This window comes from Peromyscus californicus, unplaced genomic scaffold (assembly GCF_007827085.1).
Source record: "Peromyscus californicus insignis strain IS unplaced genomic scaffold, ASM782708v3 Scaffold_3__1_contigs__length_106647218, whole genome shotgun sequence".
NCBI classification, from domain to species: domain Eukaryota; kingdom Metazoa; phylum Chordata; class Mammalia; order Rodentia; family Cricetidae; genus Peromyscus; species Peromyscus californicus.
In genome coordinates, this window is record NW_026294551.1 from 18249316 (window position 1) to 18268609 (window position 19294).

The following is a 19294-nucleotide window of genomic DNA, read 5'->3' on the forward strand; positions in this document are numbered from 1 at the left end:
GAGATCCATTTGGATCTCTGTATCCCGAGTGATAGGATTAAGGGTGTGTGCCATCACTGTCTGACCTGTATGTCTGTCTAATCTAGTGACTGGCTCTGTCCTCTGATTCCCAGGTAAGCTTTATTGGTGTGCACAATATATCACCACAAATATATATACTTTTACAGTTTTTCCTTGTCACAAAATTCAGAAAAGAAACTTACATAGGAGATGTGAAGTTTATAAGGTCGAGAGACATAAAAACCTAAGTTGTTTATCTAAGAAAATGTTTTAATAACTAAAAAGGTATGATAGAAAGTGGTTTAGGATAAAACTTTGGAATCACCAAGATAGGATAGATAATAGAGTAGTTTCTCCAAATTTTCCAAATACAAATGGACTGGACATTGTGAATGTAATTCTTATCCAATAATTGTTCTTTGTATACAGTTTTACTGTGTTAGAGTTAAAAACCTTTCCTTTTTATTTAGACAGAAAGGGAGAAATGTTGCAGAATATTTGTTTACACTGTGTGAAGATGTGCCACTGTGATTTGTTCAATAAAGAGCTGAGTGGTCAATAGCTAGGCAGGAAAGAATAGGTGGGACTTCTGCGCAGGGAGAGGGAGTCAGAGGGATGAATCCAGGTGCAGGAGAGACGCCAGTGAGACACTGAAGAAGTTGGACATACGGTACAGAGGAGAGGTAACCAAGCCATGTGGCAGAATGTAGATTAATAGAAACAGGGTATTTTAAGTTTTAAGAGCCAGTCGGGAACAGTCTAAGCTAAGGCCAACCTTTCATAATTAATAATTAGTCTCCGTGTTGTTATTTGTGAGCTGGTGGTCCACAAGAAAGACTAACCACAATCCTCTTTAAGCGGGAAACGTGAGCTCTTATTAGGATCTAAATGCTGGACCCATGAAATGGCTCAGTGGGTAAAGTCATTGTCACAAAACCTGGTGACCTGAGTTCAATCCCCAGGTCTGAATGATGGAAGGGAAGAACTGACTCTCACAAGTTTTTCTCTGACCTCCTCATACATGCCAGCCATGATATAGACACATACCCAAAGCACCTACAATTTTTTTTAAGTCAGAAAATTTTAAAAATATCTAACTGCTATGTTTGGACCATGCAACCATGGAGATGGAGGTTACTTGTCCTGCTTACTGACATGGTATATCCATGGTCTCCTGAACCTCAGTCACGCTCCCTCTGATTGCACTCCGAAATCCCTTGCTGGGCATGAGATCGAGTTTTCCCTTTCTCTGCCATTCCCAGAGCACAGCATCTGGTACATGAAATTCTCTCCAAACCAGGGGCAACCTGGTACTAGCTGGCCCAGCACAGGATCCTGCATGTCTTCTGATCTATCCATTCACCAAGATTTTCACAAAATCTCTGTAAAGAACCATCAGGATTTCTTTTTCTTTGTTTTTTTTTGTTTTTTGTTTTTGTTTTTGTTTTGTTTTATTTTGTTTTTCAAGACAGGGTTTCTCTGTGTAGTCCTGGCTGTCCTGGAACTCACTCTGTAAACCAGGCTGGCATGGAACTCAGAGATCTGCCTGCCTCTGCCTTTCGAGTGCTGGGATTAAAAGTGTGCACCACCACCACTAGGCACCATCTAGGATTCTATGTCTGAAAAGAATCTTTTAACGATAGTTTAGCCTGGTGGTAGCGGCGAATATCTTTAATCTACCCTACTTCTTCCCCCAACTCCACCTACACTGAGAAAACTCTGAATAAAGGAATGGCACCCAAGTGTATGCCCAGGGACCTCGCTTTTGACCGTACTTGGACACAGTCCCAGCTCCTGTTTGGCTCACCATCACCCCTCACCTAAGGTCTATAAAAATCCCCTGCCTTAGCCTAGGTGTGTGACTTCTCTGGCCCCGTTCTTTGGAACCAGTGAATTCCTGGGAACTGCCCAATAAACCTGCATTTTTGTTTTTAATCTGATCTGATCTGATCTTTTGCATCATCAGAATCATAATACTTACTATTTATCCTCTCTACATTAAAAAAAATTAGCTGGGTGGTAGTTATGAATGCTTTTAATCCCAGCACTCGGGAGGCAGAGGCAATCGGGTCCCTTAGGGTTCTGACAGGATATATATCCTCAGCTGCAGCCACTAAGGGCACCCCCTGTTCGGCCGGGCGGTGGTGGCGCACGCCTTTAATCCCAGCACTTGGGAGGCAGAGGCAGGCGGATCTCTGTGAGTTCGAGGCCAGCCTGGGCTACCAAGTGAGTTCCAGGAGAGGCTCAAAGCTACACAGAGAAACCCTGTCTCGAAAAACCAAAAAAAAAAAGCACCCCCTGTGCAAATTCGCTACATTTCCTAGTAAAAGGTGGGCCTTGCCCATCTCCCATCTTGTTCTCTTTCTCTTCCTTCGCTCTGGTCCCCGGGGACTGGTCTCTGCCCCCTTCTTTGCCCTTCCCCCAATAAACCTCCCATGTGAGCCTTGTTGTATGGCATGACTCCTTCTTGCTGCTTTTAAATTACAACAGTGAGTTTGAGGCCAGCTTAGGCTACAGGAGAGTCTATCTTAAAAAACAAAACAAAGTCAGGCATGGTGAGTGGCACAGGCCTTTGATCCCAGCTATGGGGAGGTGGAGGCAGGTGAATCTCTGTGAGTTCAAGGCCAGTAGAGGCCAGTATGGAGCTACATAGGAAATTACTCTCTCTCTCTCTCTCTCTCTCTCTCTCTCTCTCTCTCTCTCTCTCTCTCTTCCTCCCTTCTCTCCTCTATTTTTCTCTCTTTCTTGGTTTTTCAAGACAGGGTTTCTCTGTGTAGCCTTGGCTGTCCTAAATTCACTCTGTAGCCCAGGCTGGCCTTGAACTCAGAGATCCACCTGCCTCTGCCTCCCGAGATCTGGAATTAATGGTATTTGCCACCATAACCAGCTGACCCTGTCTCAAATTAAACTGAAACAAACAAACAAACAACCCACAGCACAGGTGGTGGGGGCATGAGAAACCACAGGGAAACCCTGCCTCGAAAGCACCCCCCAAACAAAACAAAACAAAAAGCCCACAACAACACAAACAACTATCACGTTATGAGAGCTAGTCACATGACACAGGCTGTAATCTCAGCTCTTGGATAGGCAAGATGGGAGGAGCAGTAAGTTAGGTAGCCTGGGCTACACGTCTAGAGTCTCTCAAAACAAAGCCAATAAACAACAACAAAACCAACAAACTGGACTGGAGAGAAGGCTCTATGGCTAAAAGCACTAGCCACTTTTGCAAAAGACTCATGTTCTCCTAGTACCCATATTGAGTGGCTCATAATCCCTTATAACTCCAGATCCAAGAGATCCAACGCCCTCTTCTGGTCTTCTAGGGAGCCTACATTCGTATGCATATACCCACACATAGACACACAGACACAGATACATAAACAATAAATAAATAAATAAATAAATAAATGAATGAATGAATGAATGAATGAATGAATGAATAAATAAATAAGTAAATAAGTAAATAAATAAATAAAAGAAATACTTAAAAAATATACTGGGCCATGGTGGCACACATCTTTTTTTTTTTTTTTTTTTTTTTGGATTTTTCAAGACAGGGTTTCTCTGTGTAGCTTTGCGCCTTTCCTGGAACTCACTTGGTAGTCCAGGCTGGCCTCGAACTCATAGAGATCCTCCTGGCTCTGCCTCCCAAGTGCTGGGATTAAAGGCGTGCGCCACCACCGCCCGGCTGTGGCACACATCTTTAATCCCAGCACTTGGGAGGCAGAAGCAGGCGGATCTTTGTGAGTTTGTGGCCAGCCTGGTCTACAGAGTGAATTCCAGGATAGCCAAGGCTACATAAAGAAACCTTGTTTTGGCCAGGCAGTGGTGGCACACGCCTTTAATCCCAGCACTCGGGAGGCAGAGGCAAGCGGATCTCCTTAAGTTCGAGGCCAGACTGGTCTATAGAGTGAGTCTCAGGACAGCCAGGGTGTTGCACAGAGAAACCCTGTCTCGAAAAACAAGCAAACAAACAAACAAATAAATAAATTTTAAAAAGAAAGAAAAAATATTTTGGGGGGCCGGTGAGAGAGCTCAGTAGTTAGAGCACTTGTTCTTACAGGTGACCTGGGTTTGGTTCCCAGCGCCTGTGTGGTGGCTCACAGCATCTGTAACTCCAGTTCCAAGGGTTCTGACACTCTCTTCTGACCTCTGTGTGCACCAGGCACACACATGATACATATATACATTCGGGCAAAACACTCAAACACATAAAATAAATACATCTTTCAAAAGGTAAAAAAAAAAAAAAAAGAACTATCTTCAGGAGAGTGGCTAGATAGTTCAGAGGGTGGAGTTTGCAACTGAGATTGGTGATGATGGTTCGATTCCCAGGACCCACTCGGTGGAGAGAGCCACTCCCAGAAGTTGTCTTCTGACTTCTACATGTGCTATTGCATGTGCACACTCCACACACAACAGAAAAAAAAAAAATGAAACTCAAAATTTTGAAAGGCCCATTTGTGTTTTTTCTTTTTATGATATTCTGCCACATATCTTGTCCATTTTTCTGTGGCATTTAAAAAAAATTTTAAAAATTACTTTTATTGTTAAATATAACACAAAATGCATGACTTTTCCGCATGTTTCTTTTTAATTAAAATTTTTATTTATCAGTGTGTGTACATACTTGGCATACCTGTGGAGGTTGGGAGACAACTTTGTTGATTTGGATTTCTCCTTTCAACCTCTTGTGGCCTCCAGGGACTGAACTCAGGTTGCCAGGCTTGCAATTCCTGAATGTTCTTCTCTGACCTCCACACAAGGGTTATGACCTGCACTCATACACACAGTAATAATAAAAAACAAACAAACCACAATTTAAAGCTGGGCAGGGTGCCACAAACCTCCAATTCCAGCACGAGGCAAGCTGATGGTGGGAGATCACCAGGAGTTCAAAGCCAGCTTGGACCACATAATGAATTCCAAGCCAACCTGTGTTACATATGGAGAGCTTGTCTTAAAACAAACAAACAACAACAAACATCAAACCAAAACCAAACAAACCCCCCAAGCAACAGCCAAATGCTGAAATCAACCTACAAACCAAACCAAACCAAACCAAACATAACCCACAATTGAACCATGCTATGGTAAGCAATCTGGGATATTTCCAGCTGGAGGCCAAGGGCACACTGCTATTGTGAATGTTCTTGTAGGCAACACTGATACTATGATTCTGCATTTTCTATATGGCTGGTAGTAGGGCTGCTGAGACACAGAGTATGTGCAGCTTCAATTTCACAAGATTATATCCAAGTCTTTTCTAAAGGGGTCATTCCAGTAGTGACAGGGTTTGCTGGTCTTCATTGATTTGCGTTGATATATGCATGGCCTTTGGGAATTAGCCTCTTATCATTAGAGCATGCCCCCCTTCCCACTGAGTGAATTTGCAAGGTTTTTAAAGAGAGACTGGTCTTCCTTCCCAACAGAATGGAAAATAGAATTGGGAAAAAAAATGGAATAGTCAAACTTTGAAATATTTAAGTGAGAAACAAGAGTTGGGGTAGGCCTTCTTATTAATCTAATTTGTTGTCTCCCATATCATTAATACAAATAATCATCACAGAATTTTCATGGGATGGTCTGGAATATAAGATACTAAAAATATAGTAATAGCTGGGCAGTGGTGGTGCATCCCTTTAATCCCAGCACTCAGGAGGCAGATGCAAGTGGATTTCCATGAGCTCGAGGCCAGCTTGGTCTACGGAGTGAGATCCAGGACAGGTTCCAAAGATACACAGAAACTCTGTCTCAAAAAACCAAAAAAAAAAATAGTAATAATGGTATTTAAATATTGAGTATGACTGGGCAGTGGTGGCACTCCCCTTTAATTCCAGCACTCAGGAGGCAGAGGCAGGGAGAATCTCTGTGAGTTCCAGCCTGGTCTACAGAATGAGTTCCAGGATAACCAAGCTACACAGTGAAACCCTTTCTCAACAAACAAAAACAAACAAACCAACCCATTACCTATATTAACTAACTTAATCCTCATAACAGCCCTAACAGGAAAGCATGTTATTAGTACTACTACTACTACTACTACTACTACTACTATTACTACTACTACTACTACTACTACTACTACTACTACTACTACTACTACTATTACTACTACTATTATTATTAGCCTTCCCATTTCTGGAGGAGGTTTTCTTGTTTGTTTATGACGGACTCTCATGTAGTCCAGTGTAGCCGGAAGTTGCAGGACCGGGTGGGATAGAAACTTCCGGCTACAGTCCAGGCTGACTGTAGTTGAGGATGACCTCTTGCATCCACTTCCTAAGTGCAGGGATTATAGGCAGATGTCACCAAGCCTGGCTCCTTTTTTGGGCGGGTTTTTTGACAGGGTTTCATTCTGAAGCCCATGCTGGCCTGAAACTCACTAGAGTAGTCTCAAATTTGGAGTTAGCTTTCTTTCTCCGGAGTGTTGGAATTACAGTGTGAACTGCCACACTTGGTTTAGAAGCAATCAAATAAGTAAGTAAGTAAGTGTGTGTGATGTATATATGTATATGCATGTATGCATATATGTGTGTATGTATGTATGTATGTGTTGGTTCTGGGGATAGAACCTAGATATGCTAGGCAACCCAGTCCTAACCCAGTAAATTAAGAAGATTTATTTAGTTTTATGTGTTTGAGCTTGTGCCTACAGGTATGCATGTATACCATGTGACTGTCTGTGGAAGTCAGATCAGGGCATCAGATGCCCTGTAACTGGAGTTCCAGATGGTTGTGAGCCACCAGGTCGGTGCCAGGGACTTAACCCAGGTCTTCTGCAAGAGTGGGCACTTTAAACCAAGGAGCCACCTCTAAATCCCCTGCTCTGGCCCATTTGTAGACAATAAGCAAGGAACTACACTGAAGGTGATCTAAGCAGAATTAGTCAACTGAGAAAATGTGGACTGATAGGGAACTTTTTTATTTGAAAAGTTAAGTCTTTCACACGTTTGTACATTATTTACGTAATTACCATCCCTGTGTCCTCCTCCTCCAGTTCCTTCTGTGCCCGTTCCATTTCCACTCAGATTCACAACCCCTCCTGTAATTTAAATGCAGGATTCAGGATAAGTAAAATAAAGATAAGTCTTGCTGTGTAGCCCAAGGTAGCCTCCAATTGGCATCTTCCTGTTTCAGCCTCTCAAGTGCAGGGATGCCAGCACCACCACACTTGGCTAAAGATGTCTTCTTATGTTATCCTTATTCTTGAGGATAACTAAGGACATAACGAATAGCATCACACCCAAGCTTCTGTTTCCTCGTGACCATAGAACTGCATCATGCCTTAGGGTGTCCTCTCTCCCTCTGGCCTCGGGCATGCTGGGCAAGCACTCCCACTGAACTGTTCCCCCTGCCCTTGCCTCTTCTTTGAAGAAAGACAAGATGCATACATAGCCTTTCTTTTCTTCAGTTCTCCTCCTGGTCCCTTGCTCTTTGTGCCACAGGGAAGGCAGACTTCTGCAGGTGTGAGGGAACAGGAAAGTGTTTGGAGGCAAGGGAGGGGAGAAAGATGAGAAGGAGGGACCAAGAGTACATGGAAGGTGGAGGGGATACTTTCTTTAGGTTAGGTTTTTTGTTTGTTTTTGTTTTTGTTTTTTAAAGTCTATGGTCCATAGATTAGGAACTCCATCAAGTTTTGCTCCAAATAATGAGAAAATTAACATTTCCTCCAATTGTGAACGTAGACAAAATCTTAGTGGTTTTAGCGGTACCTGTGACTTTGTCACCAACATGTCATAGCTTCATAGTGTATGACAGTTGTTTCAGATTTCCTTAAAAAATGACTCATTTATGACTTCAAAGTTAGAATGGTCATTCAATTAATTATTACTTGGTTATTATTAAAAGGCACCTATATTGCTCTAGTATATTTTTTAGCAATATTTTGAAAACTGTTTTTTTTTTTTGTTAACAGTTTTCCAGGTCCTTGATTAACAACATGTATTACCATGCCTGTCCCAAAATTTTAGGGGCTAGAGATGGTTCCGAGGTTAAGAGCACGTATTTGTTCTTTCATAAGACACAGGCTTGGTTTCCAGCACCCACACAGTAGCTCCAGCAGTCTGTAACTCCAGTCTCTCCAGAGATCAGTGTCTAGCCTCCAAGGACACCAGGCATGTACACAGTGCATTTTACATACATATACATACCCATAAACATCTTTAAAAAAATCAAAACTGTATTTTAGTATAACTAGTTTTCTTTGGATTTCTCTGTACCCCAGGTGATCCTCCTGGGATCCTAGATGCATTTAATATGATTTATAGAAACATTCTGAGAAAAAGTCTCTTTGTGTCACTAAGACTGAAAAAAGTGAAGACTTCTGATTTATGGGTATTTTCTTTTTAGCTCTTATGTCACATGTCTACTAGGGCCTAAAGAGTCCTTTAAGTAGCTTCAAGACCCAAGGCTCGCTCATAGTTTTCGTATTCGTTTTGCAATAGACCCTTGCTCCTCTGCCTTCATGCTGTCTCGCCATTATTTTCGTCCTAATTTTAGCTGTGTTTTTCTTTTTACGATTTGGGAAAGTCGATCCTTTAGCATGTCAAGCTCGTCATTTGTGGATTGTTTACTCTCTTTTGTGTTATGGAATTCCTCGGGACAACATTCATTTCTTACTGGTATTTGAAACTGAACAAATTAAAAAAGTAAGACTCCCGGCTAAGTCTGGACGTTGTCCTGTTTTTCTTTTCTTCCTTCCTTCCTTTCTTTTTTAAAAATGTATTCTTCTCTCATATATTACATCCCAGTTTCCCCTCCCTCCTCTCCTCCCAGTCCCTCCCACCTCCCCTCTACCCCAGATTCACTCCTCTTCCTTTCCCCTTCAGAAAAGAGCAGGCCTCCCAGGAATGTCAAACAAACATGGCATAAACAGTTACGATAAGAGTCGGCACATAACCTAACATCAAGACTGGACGAGGCGACCCAGTAGGAGGAAGAGGGCCCCCAAAGCAGGCAAAAGAGTCAGAGACAGCCCCTGCTCTCACTGTTGGGAGTCCCGCAAGAACGGCAAGCTACACAACCATAACATATATGCAGAGGACCTGGGTCAGACCCATACAGGCTCCCTGATTGTCGGTCTGTCTGTGTGAGCACCTATGAGCTCTGGTTGGTTGATTCTGTGGGCCGTGTTTTTGTGGTTTGTTTCTGATTTTGTGGCCGGATTTAAAATTTAAAAACTTTTTTTTTTTTGAAATACTCTCCATGTAGCCCGAGCTGGCTCTTGAACTTAATACTTTTCTACTTTAGTGTCTTGTGCTAGAATCACAGGCGTAGGCCATCCCGCTTGGCTAATTAATATATATATATTTTTTAATTGGAATGCTTAGGAATGGTATGAAAATTAATATCTACAAAGGATGTGCCTGAGATTAAGTCTTTCTCTCCCTTGGTCTGCTGGGTAGTCCATTTCATCCCAGGAGGTAACCACTGTTACCACCTCTGAGAGTGATTTTTGACAATCAGCTCTCTCTCAATTCCTTCCTGGTCTGTGAGATGTGTGGCCTTTCCAGGCCCTCATGACCTCAAATCTGGTTGGCTTTATACATAAACATTTATATGTGGATGTTTAATGTACACATACAAAATCTCTCTCCCTATGGCCTTCCGGGCCGGGTTTTCATCACATCGCTTCCTGGATGAAGAACCTGGAAGGGTGAGGGGCAGGGATTGGGGGTGACAGGGAAGAGGACCTGAGGGACCGAGGCCAGGGGTTGAGTGATGGATTGCTGTGAAGCACTGTAGGGATTCTTATTCTTATTTCTCCCACTAGGCCCCCTTCCAGCTCCGTCCAGCTCAAGCCTCTCCTTTCCTAGGGCCGAGACAGAGATAGAGAGATACAGAGACAGAGACGCCGAGGCACCAGCATCTCTCCCCCCGCTCCACCGTCCCGCCCCACAGCTCTGACAGACGTCCACTCTCAGCCAATGGCACTCGCGAATTGCCCTCGACGGGCCAATGAGAGACAGAGGAGGGCGGAAGCTTGCCCGCCCCCCCCCACTCTAGGCTTGGTTGAGCCGTGCAGGTAGGTCCGGGGCCGGGGGAGCTGCCGTTGGCACTACTGCCCCGGGGGGTGGGGGCGCGGCGGGTCGGGGTGATGGTGGCGCAGAGTGGGGCGTCCCGTCCCGGGGACGCCGCGGGGGGCGCCGCCGCGGGGCGGAGGGAAGCTGAGGGGTCGCGGGAGCGGGCGCCGCCGAGGGCCCTGAAGGCGGCCGGGCTGAGGACGCGGGGACGCGTGTGTGGGGCGCGGGGACCCCCGGCCGGCGCCCACCCGCAAGGCCTGGGCCTCGGGCCGTGGGCCGCGGCGGACCCGGCGCCTGGCGGCCGGCGGGCCGTGGGCGGGGGGCGCCGCCGAGAGGAGCCCCGGGGCGCCAGGCCGAGCGAGGTGGGACGGACCGCGGCGGACAGGACGGGAAGCGGCATCCCGCGGGCCGCCCCCTCCTGAGGCAAGTCGGGCAGCGGCCCCGGGCCCCGGGCCGCGAGCCCCGGCCCCGGCCGCCCCCTCCTAACAATGGGGACCGGGCCGGAGGAGTCGCGGGCCGCGGGGGGTGGGGGAGGCTCCGGGACGAGGGTCCGAGGCGGGGGAGGGGCGCGGACTGGCGCTCTCTGGGATGTCGGCCCCGCGGTTCTGTGGAGCTGGGGGGTCGCGGCGCGGCGCGTCACGGGGTCCGGGAGCGGGGCGGGGCGGGGGGGGGGCGCTCAGGCTTGCCTGAGAGTCGGGTCAGGAGTCAAACTCCTCCGGCCCCCACCCCCCAGATCCGATGAGCGGTAGGCAAAGTGATGCCAAGTCTCCCTAACCGATGTGACAACCGCGGAGACTGGAGCAGACCCACTCCAGAGCTTTATTTCATTTTTAAAACGGGGGACCTCGACCCTGATTTTAAGAAATTATTTTTAAGGAGGTGAGCGTGTTATTTTTTGTGTTCCTACTCGGGCTAGCCTCCATTTTAAGTGAAGCAGTAACTGGTTAAGCTGGAATTTTCATTCAGGCCTAGGACTTAAGGCTCCTACAAGGGGTCATTTAGTCCACCCTTCTGAGTTCCTACAAACTTAACATCCTCCATCTTCAAAATGAATTCCTCTGATCTGCTTTTAAAGATCTCCGGGCAGGGGTTGGGGATTTAGCTCAGTAGTAGAGCGCTTGCCTAGCAAGCACAAGGCCCTGGGTTCGGTCCTCAGCTCTGGAAAATTAAAAAAAATATCTCTGGGCAAGAAGGGCCCCCCCCCCGCCCCTTTTTTTTGCTTGTAGTACTTCAGTGAAGAATAGACATTATTATTATTATTATTATTTAGAATCAGCTCTGAAACTTAATTTTAAGAAAAGTTAGGACATCAGAATTGTCAGAGAGGTTTTAAGTTTATTAAATAAAAGTAGCTGTAGACTTTTTCAGGTGGTTAGTTAATAAATCATCTTCAGTAGTGCTTATGAAATACTCTGGGAGAATAACTTTTCATCTGGGATTTTGGTTTTCTGAATCTTTGATAAGTAATTTCCGATTATTTAAAATTTATGTTCTCCTTTGATGTAAAATATTTCCACACATAGAGATATACATATACCCTTTCCAAAGGGAATTGTATATTGTACCCTTTTTTTGTTTTGTTTTGATATCATCTCAGTAAGTAGCCTTGCCTGGCCCCAAACTCACTATATATACCAGGTTTGTGTTGAACTCTTAGGTCACAGCCTGCCTCAGCCTCCTCTGAGTGTTGGGGTCAAAGGTGTGCACCACACCCAGCAGCACTCGTACTCTTTTTAGGATAGTAAGGCAGTTGGCACTTAACATCCTTCCCAGACAGAATAAGAATAAATAAGAATAACATTTACATATTCTAAATTATTTTCATCTAAATGAAAAATCCTCCTTTTCAGATCTTCCCACTTCCTTATCCGCGGTAACTGAAGGAATTACTTAGTCTCTTCCTGCTTATTTCTGAGTCTCGTCTGAACTATTCCTGACACTATGAATGCTATTTGGATGCCTCTTAAGGTAAGATATATTGGCTTTTCCTTATTACTTCATAGTATTGTAGAATCAGGAATGTTGATTCACCTATTTGTGTTTGAGACAGGGTCTCATTGTAGCCCAGGCTGACCTGGAACTTTTTAGGTTGCTGAGCATGGCCTTAACTTCATGAACATCCTGCCTCAACATTCCAAATGCTAGGATTATAGATGTTGGCCTATGCCCCAGATCTATCTAGAATGTTCTTGAATTTGCTGCTCTTCACTTACCTTACAGGATACTCATCCTCAGAACTATTAGCTTCTTAGGATTTGTATTATTGCTGTTCTTGATTATTGGTGTTAAAATATTAATGAAGTTCTCAAATTAACTTTTATTATAATGGTGAGTTCATCTTTTTACCTTTAAATTATTATAGCTTACATACTTGTAAAATTCTGTTCCAAACCTGGTAGATGGGTTGGCAATTCAGACTTCGAGGTCCATTTTCAAACAGGTACTTTAGAGTCATATGAACTTGGGTGTGTCCTACTTTTGCAAATCAGTAGCTGATTCATGTGTTACAAAAGATGTGTCATTAACCATTTGTTTACTCTGAAGTTTCATATAGTATATTAAGGTTTATGTGTACAACTCTTTGAATGCCCTACTGCTCCTTAGGCCAGTGCATGAACCCTTACACTAATTTTTTTCAACAGGTAGCCCATTGAAACAGGCCCTTTCTTTTCATAGGGTGGACCTTACTTGGGCAGTGTGGACAGTGACCATTTGATAAAAAAGCTTTCCATGATGGTGGTTCTTTGTCTCTTATGGCTCTTTCTGATCTGTTGTTCAGAGATGGCAAAAAAAACTCTTAAGTTAGGACTAAGCAGAGGACAGAGTTTAAGGCATGAGAGTGAGGAAGTGAGAGGAAGGACCAAGAACTGATAAGTAGTGCTAGAAGTCCTCTGTCAGCCTGGCCTTCCTTGAGAGTTAGAGAACAATATAGTTAAGATTGTTTGGTGTGAGCTGCTCCATGTAAGTCCAAAGTAGTGTAATGGGTAAATCAGAATAATGCAGTCTGTGTAACCTAAATATTTAGACTTTTGGGAAATCTTTAGATAATGTAGACTGAATCTTACCCTCATTATGTTCTAGCTGCTCTTGTTGGATAATGAGTGCGTATATTAACATAAAGGGTCCAAAGTGACACATTCTTTCCAGCCTTTTGGAGGGCTTGAATGGGGAGATAGCCTGAAGTTCTGAGTGCCTAGGAGCTGGAGGACCTGTGTAACTGTGTTTCCACTTCTCTTTAAAAAAAAAAAAAAAAAAAAAAAAAAGATTTATTTTTATTTATGTGCATTGGTGTTTTTCCTGCATGTGTATCTGTGTGAAGGTGTCAGTGAGCTCTGCCATGTGGGTGCTGGGTATTGAACCCCGGTCCTTTGGAAGTGCTCTTAACTGCTGAGCCATCTCTCCAGCCCCCGTGTTTCCACTTTTTAACAATTGTTTTGTGCCAGGACTTGCTGACCTCTATGATCAGTATATTAGATTTCATGTTGCACTTTCCTTGGTTTTATGGTAGTGAATATATTGAGGGCTACTTTTTAAAGAGATGTGTGTAATGTTTAAGGTTTTACCTCTAATTATTGGTAAATCTGGGGTGTTATAATACTGTAACCCCTATTGTTGGACCAGAGTTCTTTGGCATGGCAGAAATACAGCCAACAGTCAGTGTTCTATGGTGTGTCTGAAATATTTAGTATCTGTTAAGTACTTGAGAATGTAGTTACATGGCTGCCTTAGTTTTATGTTCCCTACCAATCCTTTGATCGGTGTAAAAATGTGCTAAGTCTAAACTTGGTTGTTTTGAGATAAGAGTCTTGCTATGTAGCCTACACTGGCCTAGAACTCTAATGACTCAGCCTCCCAAGTGCTGAGATTATGGGCATATGCCATAAACTTTTTTCCTTCACATTTTCCTACTTAAGAACATTTCAAAATTTGGCAGAAATGGTATTTTTCTGTATTTTCAGATTGGAGTATATTTTTATTTGTTAAATTTATTTATTTGTGTTTTATGTATATTGGTGTTTTGCCTGCATGTATGTCTGTGTGAGGGTGTCAGATCCTGGAGTTACAGACAGTTGTGAACTGCCATGTAGGTGCTGGGAATTGTACTGGGATCCTCTAGAAGATCAGCCAGTGCTCTTAACCACTGAGCCATCTCTCCAGCCCTTTGTTTTTGTTTTTTGAAACAGTTTCTCTGTGTAGCTCTGGTTGTCCTGGAACTCTGTAGACCAGGCTGTCCTGGAGCTCACAAGAGATCCTCCACATGCCTCTTCCTCCCAAGTGCTGGGATTAAAGACATGTGCCACTGCTGCAGCAGCCGCCGCCGCCACCGCCACCGCCACCGCCACCACCAGCGAGTCACATTTTTTAATAAAAAGAAATGAGACCTTAATTAAAGTGTATATATTATGACAGAATGTTGTTTCCTTTTCTTTTCTTTTCTTTTTTTTTTTTTTTTTTGGTATGGTGTTGGAGATCTTAGGCAAGCATTATACTACTGAGTTTTAGCTTCAGCCCCTAAAATTTCTATATTTCTCATAGTTTGTTTCATTTACCTCATTTTACTCTAATTTAGTTAAAAATTTTACATGTATTTATTTGTGTATGAACGCATATACATGTGTGTACACATATGGGCCATAGTTTAGGTGCTGTGTGGAGGTCAGAGGACAAAGGTCAGCTTGTGGGAGTTGGGCCTCTCCTTTCACCAAGTGGGTTTTCAAAATCAACCTCAAGTCATTAGGCCCAGCAGCAGTTTTTTTTTTCCTTTTTTCTTTTAACATTTAAAAAGTATTATATTGTTTTATATGTGTGTGGATTTACAGATAGTTCTAAGCCACTGTGTGGGTGCCAGGAAATGAACCCAGGTCTTCTAGAAGGTCAGCCAGTGCTCTAACCACTGGGCCATCTTTCCATACCCTAAGCAATCATTTTTACATGCTGAGCTGTCTTGCTGGTCCCTAATTAAATCAAATTATTTATTTCTTTATTTTGTTTTGTTTTTTTGAGACATGGTCTCTCTATGTACCCCTGGCTGGCCTAGAACTCACTATGTATACTAGGCTGGCCTCATACTTGCAGAGATCCACTTGCTTCTGAATCCTGAGTGCTGGGTTTAAATGCATGTGTTGCTACCCCTGGCCTAAATTTTTTTTTAATGTTTACTTATTTCTGAGTGTCTGTGTGTGTGTATACATAACTTACATGGGGAGTCAATTTTCCTTCTGCCATGTGGGTCCTGAGGATCAAACTCAAATTGGCAGACTTGTCTTGCAAGTACCTTTACCTTTTGAGGTATCTTACCAACCTATTTCTTTCTTTTTTATTTATTTGGATTTTTGAGACAGAGTTTCTCTGTGTAGCCCTGGCTGTCCTAGAACTCACTCTGTAGACCAGGCTGACCTCGAACTCAGAGATCCACCTACCTCTGCTTCCCGAGTGCTGGTATTAAAGGGGTGCACCGCCACCACCCAGATTTCTTAATTTTTTAAAATATGTGTGTGCGGTATATATACATGTTTGTGTGAGTGTGTGCATGTATATGTATAGGTATGTATACATATATATGCATATGGAGGCCAAAGGTCAATGTTGGATGTCATCTTCTATCGCCATCCATCATATTTTTTTAAGACAGGGTGTCACTGAACCTGGAGCTCATTTAATAGGCTTGGTTACCTGGCCAATGAGCTAGGGATCTTCTCATCTCCACCTCCTAGTGCTTGGATTGTAGATACTTGCTGCTGTTCCTGGCTTTTTTTTTTAGTTGGTTTTTTTTTTTTTTTTTGGATTTTTTGAAACAAGGTTAAAATATTATATCTTTTCACACATGAAGCATTTTGTTATGACTTAAAAGTGTGTGATGCTGCTACAGTGCATATGTGGAGGTCAGAGAACAAACAGTTTTCTCTGTCCTTATACCTTTATGTATTTTCTAGAAATTGAACTCAAGATGTCAGGCTTAAATGGCAAGAGCCTTTCCCTGCTGAACCCTTTTAACTTTTTTTTTTTTTTTTTTTTTTGAGGCAAGTTCTCACTGTACCTTGGCAGGCCTGAAACTCTCCATGTAGACTAGGCTGGCCTTGAATTGAGAGAGAGATTCTTGCTACAGTACACATGGGGAGGTCAGAAGAGAACTTTCAGGGATCAGCTCAGCTCTCTACTTCATGTGGATCCCCATGATTGAACTCAGCCTTGGCAGCAAGCGCCTCTACCTTCTGAGCCATCTTTCCGGCCTACCACCTTCTTTATAAATGTTTTCCTGCTCATTCTCACTTCTCCCTTCTGGGTTCAGATCTTTTTTTGCCTGCATGATATTTGAGTCACCTCATTATTCTCTTTGATTGCCTTCTATCTTCTACATCTATCAGAAGTGATCTGGTAAATGCTGATCTTATTGAATGATCATATCCTTTTCTACTGTGGCTGCTCAGCTTGCAAGGTGTAATTCAGTTGCTTTAGTCAGGCACTTTGATGGCCTGGCTCCAGTCGTCTCACACTCAGAGGTATGGATGTGTTGGCAGTTCTGTATGTGTACTCTGTTCCTGGCCTCTGGGCCATCACACAGGCAGTTGTCTTTTTTACTATCTCCTGGAGACATATTTCTCTTCCTTTTGTTTTTAAATGTTTCTGTGTGTCTGTATGAATGTATGCCATGTGTGTGAATGGAGGCCAGAAGAGGGCATCAGGTCCTTTGGAGAGCTGGAATGAGCTTTGTGAGCCACCCACAGTGGGTGCTTCTGGAAGAAGAAGTGCTCCTAACTACTGAGTCATCTCTCTAGCTCTCTCCTCCTTCTTTAGTAACAGTTATCACAGTAACATTAACAACAACAGAAGCTGTCACTGTATCTTGTGACCCTGGTCCCTCAGTGTGCAGTGCTTGTACTGCTTGCTGTGGGTGTCCATGCCTAGGACATCTAATGCTGAGGGGCCACTAGTTTGCTTCTCTTTCACTTTGTGCAGTCCTTAAGTTCTTTGGGAGTGAAGGCTGGTTCTTCCTCTTTTCTTTTTCTTTTTTTGTTTTTGTTTTTTTTCAGACAGGGTTTCTGTGTGTAACAGCCCTGGCTGTCCTAGAACTCCTCTGTCTCCTGAGTGCTGGGATCAAAGGCATGCACCACCACCCACCCAGTTCTTTTTTTTTTGAGATAGTTTCTCTGTGTTGCCCCAGCTGTCCTGGAACTCACTCTGTAGCCCAGGCTGGCCTCCGAACTCACAGAGATCCGCCTGGCTCTGCCTTCCGAGTGCTGGGATTAAAGGTGTGCGCCGCCGCCGCCGCCGCCGCCGCCGCCGCCGCCGCCTCCGCCGCCGCCGCCACCCGGCATAAATTGTTCTTACGCATTAATGAGTGATTTTTGCCCTCCCTTTGTCTAGAACATGTTAAGTATAAGTTTAAGAGACAAAGAACTTAACACGGTGTGTATGTGATGTTTGTAACAATAGTTGTATCCAGTTTATCTGCCTCTTGATCATGGTTATATATGACCAGCAGAGGGAGCCAAAGTTACTTATGACTATCTCAACTGATTTTCAAGTTTGTCAAGAGAAAGAAATAACTTTGACAACAAACATGATAACTTTGACAACAAACATGATAAAAGTTTACAAAAAGAAATGATAAATCGGGGCTGGAGAGATGGCTCAGAGGTTAAGAGCACTGTCTGCTCTTCCAGAGGTCCTGAGTTCAATTCCCAGCAACCACGTGTTGGCTCCCAACCATCTGTAATGAGATCTGGTGCCCTCTTCTGGCATGCAGACAGAACACTGTATACATAATAAATATTTAAATAAAAAAAAAAAAAGAAATGATAAATCACCAGGTGGTAATGGCACATGCCTTTAATCCTAGCACTCAGGAGGCAGAGGCAGGCGAATCTCTGAGTTCAAAGCCTGGTCTACAAAGTGAGTTCCAGGACAGCCACGGCAGTTACACAGAGAGACCCTGTCTTGAGAAACTAAAGAAAAAAGAAAAAGAAAGAAAGAAAGAAAGAAAGAAAGAAAGAAAGAAAGAAAGAAAGAAAGAAAGAAAGAAATTAATCATCAAGAAGCATATGAAAAACATTTTTATTCTGATAATTAATCAAAGGTATACAAAGTAAATGATTTTCACCTATTAAATTGGCAAATGAAACTGTCAGAGATACTAAAAATTCTCTAAATACTACTTGTGGGAATGTGCACTGGGCCAGATTTTTCTTGAAGAGAGTGGGTAGTACATATCAATAAACCTAAAAATATCCTTCAACTGGGGTTCCAGCTCTATGAATTTATCCAAAGGGGGAAAGATATTTATAAAGATTTGTAAATAAAGAGACCCATTGTAGCATATTAAAGAAAATTAGGACTACCTCTAAATGAGCAGCAAGATTAATGGGAAGATGAAGATGATGATGATGATGATGATGATGATGATGATGATTATTTTGGTTTTTCGAGACAGGGTTTCTCTGTGTAGCTTTGCACCTTTCCTGGAACTCACTCTGTAGCCCAGGTTGGCCTAGAACTCACAGAGATCCACCTGCCTCTGCCTCCTGAGTGCTGGGATTAAAGGCGTGTGCCACCACTGCCCGGCCAGTCTCTATTTACTTTTAAAATTTTATTTTTATTTTATATGTGTCATGTGTGTGCAGTGCCCAAGGAAGCCAGAATAGGGCATTGAATCCTCTGGAGTTGGTGTTGTAGGTGGTTGTGAGCCAATTGAAATGGGTACTTGGGGGGTTGGGGATTTAGCTCAGTGGTAGAGCGCTTGCCTAGCAAGTGCAAGGCCCTGGGTTCGGTCCTTAGCTCCAGAAAAAAAAAGAAAAGAAAAGAAAAGAAATGGGTGCTTAGAACCGAACTCAGGTTCTTTGGAAGAGCAGTAAACACTGTTAACTGAAGAGCCATCCCTCTAGCCTTTATTTTTGGGACAATGTCTCAGTGTGTGGCTGTGGCTGGCTTGGGACTCTATGTTGGCCATGCTGGCCTTGAACTCACAGAGAGAGTCTAGTCTGCCTTTGCCTTCCAGTCCTGGGATTAAAGGCGTGTTCCACCATGCCATGCTGAAATTTAATAATTAATTTGAGATAAGAGTCTCACTGTAGTAGTCTTGGCTATCCTGGAACTCACAGAGATCTGTCTGTCTCTACCTCCTAAGTGGTGAGATTGAAGGCAGGAGTCCAACATGCCTGACCGAAATAAAATGTTTTGAAGATTAAAAAATTTTTTTTTAGTTGTGTTTATTTTACTTGAGTATGAATCTTTTGCCTGCATGCATGTATATGCACCACTATACTGAG

The 19294-nt window shown here is 43.4% G+C and overlaps 1 protein-coding gene across 4 annotated transcripts in view; it reads left to right on the forward strand.

Annotated features, from left to right (window-relative positions):
* The first annotated feature begins 9953 nt into the window (after nucleotides 1-9953).
* Kansl1 (KAT8 regulatory NSL complex subunit 1) overlaps nucleotides 9954-19294 on the forward strand; it is a 145201-nt gene continuing 135860 nt past the window's right edge. For 3 of the 4 annotated variants that reach the window (XM_052759672.1, XM_052759674.1, XM_052759677.1), the window contains exons 1-2: nucleotides 9954-10030; nucleotides 11879-11996. The gene's annotated coding sequence lies outside the window, so the exon portion shown is untranslated. The remainder of the gene's footprint in view (nucleotides 10031-11878; nucleotides 11997-19294) is intronic. The other variant, XM_052759676.1, reaches the window with a different exon arrangement.